The 12,112-nt window shown below is 42.8% G+C and overlaps 1 long non-coding RNA gene across 1 annotated transcript in view; it reads left to right on the top strand.

Annotated features, from left to right (window-relative positions):
• The first annotated feature begins 443 nt into the window (after positions 1–443).
• Positions 444–12,112, top strand: part of LOC129844822 (uncharacterized) — a 61,128-nt gene continuing 49,459 nt past the window's right edge. Inside the window, exon 1 of the long non-coding RNA XR_008758015.1 lies at positions 444–4,026. This is a non-coding gene — a long non-coding RNA (uncharacterized LOC129844822). The remainder of the gene's footprint in view (positions 4,027–12,112) is intronic.

Raw genomic sequence — 12,112 nt, 5'->3', positions numbered from 1 at the left:
GCTGCCCAGAACGGCTCCTCCAGGTGTTGCTTCATAGCCTGGTGTCACTCTGAGCCGACTCCATCTGCCACACTGGGCTGGTGCGAACCGCTCTCTTCATCTCTCTTTCCGTCATCCTCTCTCTCTCTCTCTCTCTCTCTCTCTCTCTCTCTCTCTCTCTCTCTCTCTCTCTCTCTCTCTCTCTCTCTCTCTCTCTCTCTCTCTCTCTCCTCTCTCTCTCTCTCTCTCTCTCTCTCCTCTCTCTCTCTCTCTCTCTCTCTCTCTCTCTCTCTCTCTCTCTCTCTCTCTCTCTCTCTCTCTCCTCTCTCTCTCTCTCTCTCTCTCTCTCTCTCTCTCTCTCTCTCTCTCTCTCTCTCTCTCTCTCTCTCTCTCTCTCTCTCTCTCTCTCTCTCTCTCTCTCTCTCTCTCTCCTCTCTCTCTCTCTCTCTCTCTCTCCTATCCTTCCCACTGGCATCAAACATGGTGAAATGCTTCAGCTACAATCATCTGTGTGGAAGAAGTGTGTAGAGTGTCACATTCGATTGAAAAATAGTTACACAATGATACGTTGTGAATAAGGGTGCAAAGAACATAATGGCGCAGTGAAAATACGATAGATACTGCCCTCTCAAAAGCTGCAGCCCTTTACACTCGTACCCGTATACAGGTTGAAAATGGCAGATTTGGGCACTGATAAGCACCTAGATTGGAGTGTAGGGGCTGTAAAGTAGCATGCTATACATAACGTCAGAGCTCAGGCTTTGCGCTTCACAGCGCTCTGTGGGTTTTGACTGACAGAGGTTCTGAACTTGAACATTGCACAGACAAAAAGTTGCCCACATCCTTCCCGGTAATTGGGCAACTTTTGCATTTTTTCTGTTGTCTGAGCGAGGGAAATGCTGTAAAGTAAGACGAATATTTATTTTGAAAGATGAGACATTGAGGATTAGAATAAATAATGTTTTGATGTCATACAAGCAAGCCAAACATCCGTGAGTCATAAAACTCATTTCACATACAGTGTCAACGTTTATGATCACTATGTTTGATGTACAGTTACAAGACGACATGGTGTCACATCCAGGGTTGCTCTGAACAGAATGAGCCTATGCTTGTTTATTGTGAAGAACATTTGCTGCAGCACGCTCACCTGAATGCTCTCATGACTCTTTTCTAAGCGCACCAAAATGATGATCTGTTCCTCTGAATTGCCTTGTGAAAGCCAAACAGTATACAATCGTGTTTTATAACTTATCTAGTCATGTTGGCAATAGAACAAGCTTTCAAATCATGCCCACCTGACCCAGATTGTGATTTCTGATGGACCGTTTTTGGATTGCATAAACAACAACGGTAATTGTGTGATTGTGGGGATACAGGGTTGTATTTGAAAGGCAACAACTACAACTTCACTTGCTCTAGTTCCTCAATGGCACAGTTAGGAGAGTTCTAAGTACCTCACAGTTGAAGACTCTACTTATAAATAGTCATAAAAGTACATTGAAATTGCTTAGGAACTATGCACACTTTGGAGAGGTGTGTGGCCACTTAAAGACACCAGTTTGCAGAGGCGTGGACTTGAGTCACATTCTTGATACTCGACTAGATAGAAAATAAAGTAACTTGAGACTTCACTTGGGACTCAACTTTGACTTGAGACTGATGACTTCAAATTATCTGGCCAGGTTTCGTAATGTTTTGTCACTGTGGACTAGGCTACTCTCAATGCAGCCAGAGATAGTATCGCACGTGCAATCGGGTGCAGCGCAAGCGTCAAACTGCAGGGCAAGAGGATTTCCGTAAATAGGCAGCTCTCCCAAAAAATTGGTGATCAAGAATATGAACAGTTTACTTTTCAAGCTCACCAGCAATGGGGCATCAAGCAACAATTATTACTATAGGCCTTGGTCTTTTTGGTACGTCAAAATTACTTGAAATTGATTGTTTACTTACAGTATGAAGCTTCCATTGTCACGTTCCTGACCTGTTTTCTGTTAGTTTTGTATGTGTTAGTTGGTCAGGACGTGAGTTTGGGTGGGTAGTCTATGTTATGTGTTTCTATGTTTGTTTAAGGGTGACCTGATATGGCTCTCAATTAGAGGCAGGTGGTTTTCATTTCCTCTGATTGAGAGCCATATTAAGGAAGGTGTTTTCACATTGTTTGTTGTGGGTGGTTGTCTCCTGTGTCTGTGTCAGTGTATGTTACGCCACACGGGACTGTTTTCGGTTTTGTTTGTTTGTTTGTTTGTTTGTTTGTTTTATGTAGTCAGTTTTCCTGTTATTGCGTTCTTCGTGTTTCATGTAAGTTCGTCGTCCAGGTCTGTCTACGTCGTTTATTGTTTTGTAATTATTCAAGTGTTCGTCGTGTTTTCTGTTTTGTTTAATAAATAATATGTCGAACTACAACGCTGCATTTTGGTCGAATCACTACTCCTCCTTTTCGGATGAAGAGGAGGAGGAATGCCGTTACATCCATTTGGAATTTGTTGTTAAAATTAGTTATTACATAATCAAAATGTGTTGTAGATTTAACAATTCAAAGGTCTGTCTGGTTTCCTCAATAAATAGACAAAGTTTTGAAGTTGAACAAGTCAATGCATGTAGGCCTATAGATTTGTCTTACTTGTCTTGAGACTTGACATGAATAAATGTATAACTGGACATGATTTGGTCTTAGAATGCACGACTTGGACGTGACTCGAGACTATACCCGTTTTACTTGGGACGTTATTAGTGCATCTGTAACACAGGAGGTTGGTGGCACCTTAATTGGGGAGGACAGGCTCGTGGTAATGGCTGAAGTGGAATAAGTGGAATGGAATCAAATACATCAAACATGGTTGCTGTGTGTGTCACGCCTGCTCCCGCTCTCCCTCTCTGGTGCTCGAGGGCACCAGGCGGCCCATCATTACGCACACCTGTCACCATCGTTACGCGCATCAGCGCTTCATTGGACTCACCTGGTCTCACTTATTGATTGCCTCCCCGATATCTGTCTATTCCTCAGGTTCATCCCAGTGTCAGTTCCCCCTGTCCAGACGCTGTCCTTGTTTTGTTTCCTGTCGGTTATTCACTCCCTGTACTTGCTTCTTGTCTCCCAGCATCTGTCCTCACAGAATGCTGACACCACAATTGGAAGCATCAGGTCGGGTCCGGGTCCAGGTGCCGTTGATGTAGACATTGCGTGCCACAGTATGAAATAGGACCAAATAGGGGGACTATGTACAAAAAGTGCTGTTATTTCTAAACATTTCACCCGATATGAATGAAAATACCATCAACTTAAACCTGTCATTGTATAATTTCAAGTCCAAAGTTCTGGAGTACAGAGCCAAAACTGCCCCAATACTTTTGGAGCTCACTGTAGGGCAATTCCCACGAGTGTAAAGGGTTAATACGTTTTTTTACAAAGCACAGAAAAATGACAGAAAGGAAATTATTTGCCATGTTATATTGTACAGTATAGTTCTAGACACAGCAAACTTTTCCATGAAATCCAGATTCACAATGCTAAGGGGTGGCGAACCGGATGAACTGTTCCTAAAGTAAAACGCCACCATGGCTGTGTCCCAAATGGCACCCTATTCCCTTTATAGTGTGAAAGTAGTGCACTATATAGGAAATAGGATGCAATTTGGTACGTATACTAAATCCCCATGTTACCAGAGAACAGCATAGTATACATAGTAAAACAAACAGAAAAGCAGTTCTTAATTATAATTAATCCTGCACTCAGATTCCAGGCGTAACATTGTTTTCTTCCCTGCAGTGCCAACTCTGTGACCTGAGTCACAGTCTATCCCATAATAGTATTGTTCTAACTCTGTGATTCATCATCCCACCAACAGCTAATGTAATAGTGGGGAACTAGTGGCGCTGCAATTAGGTTTGTGTCCAACAGCGGGGGGTGTTGGTCTCCATCACACACCTACATTTTTAATCACTGTCTGTTGCACAATTTTTTTGAGGTATTAATTTAAAACATTTTACTAACATAGTTTTCTATTTCAGAGAGAGGAAAGGGCAACTTTGCAAATGTGATCAAAGGTGAGTTTTACTCGTTGTTGTTTCATACATATTCATAATGCAGCCTATGCACTTTATGAAAACATAAAGACATAAAGCCACATGCAGAGTGCCTCTGGTAAGGGGTTGGATTGATCTTTCCAACTTATCACATGCTATTCAGGACAGTCATTTTCAGTTTGAACCGGCTACCAGAGCCAACCTTCCCGCAAAGCGAAACAAATGGCAGGGCCCCCAGAAGGCTAAGGCCGGCTCTGTCTGTCTAATTGTCTGTCTATCTGTTGAAGTGTTGGTCTTTTTAGTTGTCTGTCTCTCTGCGTCTTTAAGTGAGTCAGCCAGTTTGCTCTATGGCCTTGCTCAGCACTCTCCTCTCATGTGATAATGACTTGGGATATATGTGTCCATCTGTCTCTCTCTCATCCTGGCACTCCGTCACGTGAAATTGAAAGGCGCTCCTCAGTCAGTCTTTCTCTGTACCTGACTGTCCCTCTCTTTTTACCTGTCTGTCTGTACTCCGTCTGTCTGTCCCTCCATCTGTCCTATATGGCCCTGCCTCCCCATGCATGGTGTGGACTGCAGATGAATGGTGCTCTGTCACTCTGGCCACTCTTCAGAGTTCCAGTCGCCCCGTGTGAGGAAAGTGCCAGTCATTAACAGGGGAGGCAGGATGAAAAATGAGTTCATTTACGGGCAAGTCCTGTGAGCCGCATAACATCAGCAACTACCCCCCTCCACCTCCCCTCCTCAGAAGTCCAGGACGGGTAGAGTAAGGGAGGAAGGAGGGGTGGAGGAAGAAGGAGGGGGGGGCTAAGGAGTTACTCAGCAGATTTTGAGCTGTGCAACAGAGCGGTGGCCTGCCGGCAGTCGCTGGAGGGAGGCAGCCGACGCAGCTGTAGCGAGAGGAAGAGCGAGTGAAAGAAGGAAGGAAGGAAAGGAGGGAGGGGGAGGAAGGGGGTCAGGGCGACAGTTTGAGGTCTCATTAATCAGGTAGGGGAGGCCTGACGCTGTGCCAGGGCTTGACAGGTCGTCTCCACGGAGTTAAGCGTACGCTAGCTCGGAACTCGACACTTAACCCAGCTAAATGCTACCTTGCAACTGAGCACCTCCTTGAGCTAAATGCTCAATTCTAGATCACCATGACGACACTATAGCCGGAGTGCTAAATTACACCTCAGAAATGGTTAATTTGAGCATCCTGGGCTCCATTATCACTCCATATTATCAGTTGGGAAGTGTAATCTAGGTTATCATGTCTCGTCGATGGTTTAAAGTCTTAGCAAGGATCTTTTATCTACTGGTTTATGTGTCTGTGTGAGTGTGTGTGTGCATGTGTGTATGCGTGCAAGAAAGTCTCAATAACACACATAAATAAAGAGGAGCTTCTAAAGTAGAGAATAAAAGAACCAAGGTGTGATGGTTAGGCTTTGTGTGTGGCGGTGTTCCTCCGTAATGTAATTGTATACATCATAAACGCCACTGAGCGACGTAGTCAGCCGTGGGCCGGCGTGGCGGCAGAAGCCATTAATTAAATCAGAGCCGTTTCCTCTTCCCTCCAACTCCCTGCCTTATTCACTTCGCTCGGGTGGAGAAGACTGAGAAGGGTGGAGAGTAGATTAATGTTGCTCGGTGAGTGTTGAGGAGAGGAGCGGTGGTTAGTCTTCATAACAAATGAGAGAGAGCGACGGAGAGAGACAGAGAAAGAGAGAGGGGGAGGGGGTGAGAGAGAGAGAAGGAACAGAGAGAGAAAGAAAGGCTTGATCCCCCTCTTGAAACAAACTGTATTTGGAAACAGGTTCTCAGTATCATGCAAGACTTATACTACTTTTTCATAATGCGTTGGAGTTCTGTGATATTCTGTTTCTTTGCAGTCTTCCTCTCACTCAGAAAAGTCTGAAAAACGACTTTTATCATATTCAAATGTAAAACAGAGTTGGGGAAAATTGCGACAGTATATATGGATATAGGGGATGTTGAGTGACTATATTTTTTGCATAGTGTTTAAGAAAGACGTTCATTACCTTCCTTTACTTTCTTAAAAATGATTTACGGCAATTATCAGAAGTTGCAACTAGATACTTCTACAGCCCCCCATGTGCTCTTTCACATCTTCTGACATGCATGTTTGTGATACATGTGTGTCAGTGTCATCATGGCATAGCATTATAGTATGCTGTAAGTCCTAATACGGAGACCATATCTATGACAGAAAGACTGTATGTTCTTATATGGACACTGTATGTAGGCTATGACAAACACCCATTTCCCCTGCCTTCAGAAGGAGTGTGTTTCTTCCTTCAGAAACCAATAGCCTCTATTCCTTTTCCAGTAATGACCGACGGTGTTTATGACTGAATTTCCCCCCAGGCTCTCCAGTTAGATGCTCTTGATTTCCATCCAGCTCTATTTAATTTCAGGCTTCAATTGGAAGTACACATTAAAAGTTAATGGGAAGTTAGGTATTGATTAAAAGATAAATAACACGCATAACCATATAGTCACGCTTTGATTTTCATTTACCTTTCATTATTTTCCGTCTCTCTTTATTGCACCTTCCGTTTTCATTCTACTACTCTCATCATTACCCCATCGGTCTGTTTCCCTGTTCATCGCTCTTCTTCATCTCTTCCTATCTCTACCCTCATCTATCCATGTATCTCTGTATCTCCCTCTCTTCTTCTATTGTATTGTTTTCCTAATCAGTCAATCTACAGTATCTTGTTGTACATTCCTATATGAAACATGTCTCTGTGATTGATTTTCAAGCCCAGAAAAACGTTGTACATTCAGACATCACTCATAGTCAAACCAAAAAGTCACATGGTTTTGGAGACTGTAAAAATAGCATTTATAGCCTTTAATTACTTCCTAGCAGGTAGATGCTTTCAGTTTTAACAACAAACAAATTCTGTGTGTGCTCCTGTGTATGTGTGTGTGTGCGCACACACTTTGTGTTTGTGTGGCCAGTAGTCATGTCAACAGAGATACCACATTAACCTTGCTAAGGCAAGTTTGATTGAATCCAGCTCCATGTCTCTGTAGGGTATGAGGGGAGGGCTCATGTGTGATCTGGCCAGTGCAGCTGCGACTTGCCTCACGCCGTTTCACACCCGACCCGCTTGCCTGCCTGCCCGCCTGCCTGCCTCTCTACCCAGTGGCCTGCTAAGCAGAGCAGAGCAGAGGAACGGCGGGATAAATGATTATTTATGATCTCCTATCCTCAGAGCCATCCCAGCCCGGATTCATTACTACAGCAGGCTGTCGCTGGGCTCCACGAACATGCACACATTAACACATACATACTTGCATGATATACACACTCAAACAAACATTCTTACACACACACTTGTATACCTATGCACACACACACACAAATTTGTTTTATTATACTTGTGGAGACCAAATCTTTTATTCCCCGTTCAAATCCTATTTCCCCTAACTCCTAACCCTTAACCTAACCCTAACCTTAACTCCAAACCCCTAACTCTATCTCTAACCCTAACCCCTAAGCCTAAAATAGCTGGTTTCCTTGTGGGGACCGGCAAAATCTCCCCACTTGTCAGAATTTTCCTTGTTTTTACTATGTTTGTGAGGACTTCTGGTACCGACAAGGATAGTTAAACCAAACCACACACACACACACTAACAATCAAGAAACACTCTAAATCAAGGGGTGGTCCTGCATTTATTTAAATTACATTACTTGAAATCTTGCAGACTGTGGCTTTAAGACTACTTAATGTAAAGTGTACTGTATTCACTCTCTTCTTCCTCGCTAAATATATTAAAATATGCTAAAAGATGTTAGTTTGAATCTCCAGAGACTGAAAATATCTCTGTCCATCTGCGCTAATCATTTCATGCTTTGAGACACCTCTTGCAATGTCTTGCATCATCTCTCCTCTTCTCGTCCTCCTGATCAGTCTATATAGTCACCTTCCTATCACCTACCGCTATGTATCCAGTCAACCCTTCAGGCTATAAGCTCAGATACACTTCTCAATCAATGGTTGGAATAGGTCCTGAGAGAGGATATGTATTCTTAGGCTTGATGTAATAATGATGCTGTGTTGAAATCTAGGTGAAATCTAGATGGGACAAAAGCCTAGTCGGCAATTGGTGAGGTCAGCATTTGGAAATGTGTATGACATGACCTGTATATAAGATGTGTATGTAAGAAGATGTCGAGATTATGCTAGATTATGCTTCACATTATACTTAGATTCTGTCTGAGAAAGTACAGAAACAAACATTGGTCACTGTGCCACCTCTGTTATAAAGGCCTTTTCGTATCTCTGTGCAGGCCTTTTCGTATCTTTGTGCAGGCTTTTTCGTATATTTGTGCAGGCCTTTTCGTATCTTTGTGCAGGCTTTTTCGTATATTTGTGCAGGCCTTTTCGTATATTTGTGCAGGCCTTTTCGTGTCTTTGTGCAAGCCTTTTTGTTACTTTGTAGTCTTGTCCAACATTAAAGTATAATGTGTGCCATGACTGTCCTATGAGGATCAGAATGGCTCAGATCAGCTTGGCGGGGGTGACAGTAACCAGGCCCTCTCTCGCCCACAGAGGGGGAAGGAGCTGCTGGATGGTCGACAGTTCACACGCTGTTGTAAATTACAGCAGAAGGGGACTCTTTCTCCCCTACAGTATGAACAAAAGGAATGTCTTTGTTAACAGGCTTTTCCCGCCGAAACTATAACATGGTCAAAAGTGAACACTGGAACAATAATTGTAACTTAAGAATGTGGGGAATGGTCAGCATGGAGCTATAGAAAACTAATGTCATATTGTTTTTTATTTTGTGTCATTAAAATGGTATAGACTAAAATACTGTAACTTAGACAGAATATCCCCATTATCTGTCAGGTTTCCATCTAATACGTTTTGCATATAATATAAAGAATTATGGTTGTATTTTTCTTAAGATAGGAATGTTATTTTAGGAGTCATAAGAGATAACTTGGAGTCATATACCCTTGTACAGTAAATAGCCACGCCCCAAGTGAGGTAAGAGAGCGTGTCAGCCTGATGGAACTGTCCTTTTCAGCCAGAGTGCATAAAAAGACTGGCTAAGAATTAACATTTCAGACCAGAACATTCCTGATCCTGAATAATCAACACGAGGTGTAGGCGAGAAGCTCATCTCTCAGACAATCACTGGTACGGCTGATTAGCTGTCCTAAGTCAGATATCAAGAAAAGCGAATCTAATTGGGGCCATCCTACTACTCTTGAAACTATCCCATCCTACTACGAGTCTCAAATCACCGTATGCTCCTACTCTTATCACTGATGGGGACCGTCGACACGGCTGGCTAACCATCACCCTAGGAGCATTGTCCAGAGTGAACAGCCGCAAGAAGATGGGAAAGAGGGGATCCCTTTTTGGACAATCAGAGCCTTGCAAGTGTGCCGCTGAAAGGCCAAACCAACACTCTCCCGACGGAGAGCTAGTTCCGACAGAGATAAACGGCGAATGACACTCACACATAAGTACATTCTTGATTTCTTAATTCAAGTGGGCGGTGGTTCGTGTGCAAAGTATATGATTAATGAGAATAGTTCTGAAATGTGTCACCGATAAGTGTCCCTAGCTAATGGGACAGCTAGTTTACGAGTCAAATGGGAAAAAATTGAATGAATTGTTAATCCTGCTTTTAAAAAAATGCTAGTTTGAGTTCATTCTGGGAGTTTTTTTTACTACTTTAAAGTTCAAATATGTTTGGATTATTAGGGGTTCAAGCGGCACGCCTCTTCATTTTCGGTGTAACAAGCCGCCATATTTGAAACAGTCTGCTAGGGACCGTTTTCTCATGTATTAAGTGTGTATGTTATCCTGTTTTCTCATTTAGTTAGCTAGTAAATAAATAGTTTGTGTAGTACTGGATCATGAGTAAGGCTGGGTTTTTTGCAGATGCATGAGGTTATGGCTGTTCATCAAGAAGTTAATGAGTATTAAGATGACTGTTTATGGATGTGATAGGTATATATGCCTTATAGAGTTTAAATCGGGAGATGGTAACTCTTTAAACAACCTCTTCCGTGGTGCCCCAAATTCCTAATGAGTTAATTGTTACATGATTCATTTAAATAGGGTAGTTAGTGGATTAAATAAATAACAGTCATCAGATTAATGAAAGTAAAGTCACGATATGTGCTTGCCATTGTGTTCCTATATTATGGTCAAAGACACAGTAAGACACACTAACTTGGAAAAACAAAGAAATAGTATTGTTATTCCACTAACGTGACACTTATGAGCTAAGGCTAATTCTAAGAGACAAGTGTGTCCGTACTCGATTGTGTCCTTCCTCTAAATGTGATGACTGCACACATTGAACAGGCACAAAAGTAAGTAGCGTAGCCACTAGCCACGTCCGAATAATCATCTGAATGAAATGCATTTTTCCGAAGCTATTATCCGGATGTAGCGGTGCACATACAACAAATGCACCGAGAACAAAGGGGCGTCTGAAAAAAGATAGTTCCTTTCACTGAGTCAGTGTGATAAGAGTTTCTCTATTTCCTTGCCTTTATCTCATTCCATCCCAGACAATGGATTGAATTTCAAAAAGCCAATAAACAAGGGAGATGTCCATTCTGCTCGCACTTATCACAAGCAAACGTTCCGCTCCCGCTCTCGCTCTTGCTCTCTCCTTCCCGCCCTCCCTTCTTCCAAAACGGGCAAAAAAGGGTAATACAAATTAAAATGGAGGAGAGAAGAGACGGAGTTGAGGAAAGAGGAGACGTGCCCTGGCACTGGCAGTTCTTTCATTTTAAGTGATAGAAAAAAATGCAGAGGCCATGGGTTGATGTTTTTTTTATTAACTGAATGAGGCTTTTGAGGGCGACACTGAGAGAGTGAGAGCAGTGAGATCCCTGGCGAGATGATGGTTGGACGAGGAGGAGGACTGGGAACTGGGAGTGGGGAGAGCAGATAATAAATATTCTTATCTGTTGTTGTCATTGTAATGGGACAGGGCAGGAGAAGAGACGGGGAGGAAGTGAGGGGGGTGACAATGGAGTTTCATAACCAGGGAAGGTTCAGTAGCCCAGGGGTATCAAGGGACCAGCGTCGTGTCGACACAACTGATGGAAAGAGAAGGAGAGAGAGAGAGATGAAAGCGAGAGGGGGAGGAGAGGGAGAGCGAGAGGAGAGAAAGGGAGACAGAGTGGGCAAATGTAATTATTGACGGGAACTCCTTGTGGAAAAGAGACAGAAGGAAGGAGGAGATTTCTGCTCTATCACTGTATTGCAGGTGTGCTGTTCCCTATGAGTGGGCTGAACAGGAAAAGAAAATGAGAATGGCGGTCATTTTGCTTGGTTGATAAATATGTTCATCACTAGTTACCACAGCCACAAAGTCATAAACCCCACTCACTATAAACCCCACCTACAATTTCTCTTCTTAAAATTTGATTTTAAACTTAACCCTAACCTTAACCCTTACCTTAACATATATATTTTTACCTTTATTTAACTAGGCAAGTCAGTTAAGAACAAATTCTTATTTTCAATGAAGGCCTAGGAACAGTGGGTTAACTGCCTTGTTCAGGGGTAGAACGACAGATTTTTACCTTGTCAGCTGAAATGCCTAACCTTAAACATATATTAAGACCCAAAAGCAAATGTTTGTTTTCATGAAATTTTACGATATAGCCGATTTTGACTTTGTGGTTGTGTTATCTTGTGGAAACCGTTAAATACAGAGGTTGCGTTCCAAAAGGCATCCTATTCCCTGTATAAAGCACTTATAACTAGAGCCCTAAATCAGTATTGCTTATTCCTAAGTGCGTGAGATGAAGAAGACCCAGAGAGGGGATGAGAATGAGCACATACTGTACATGGCCGCAGGAGAGGCATCAAACCCTTCTATAGATTCCTTGAGGAACTTCAATAGAAAAGCCCATGTGATGGCTCCCTGATGGAATGCCATTCTACACTTATCTCATCCCCTCCAATATATTATTATCCAATATATTGATTCATCAACCCCCCACCACCACCACCACAAGACACTCCCTTCCCTTTCCCTTTAATGGCCTACTCCGGACAGTTAATGTGAGTTATCCATGTATGTTCCTCCTATAGGTGCATACGTGCTACGGCTC

Source organism: Salvelinus fontinalis, chromosome 3 (assembly GCF_029448725.1).
Source record: "Salvelinus fontinalis isolate EN_2023a chromosome 3, ASM2944872v1, whole genome shotgun sequence".
NCBI classification, from domain to species: Eukaryota; Metazoa; Chordata; class Actinopteri; order Salmoniformes; family Salmonidae; genus Salvelinus; species Salvelinus fontinalis.
This window is presented reverse-complemented; position numbering and strand designations above follow the sequence as displayed.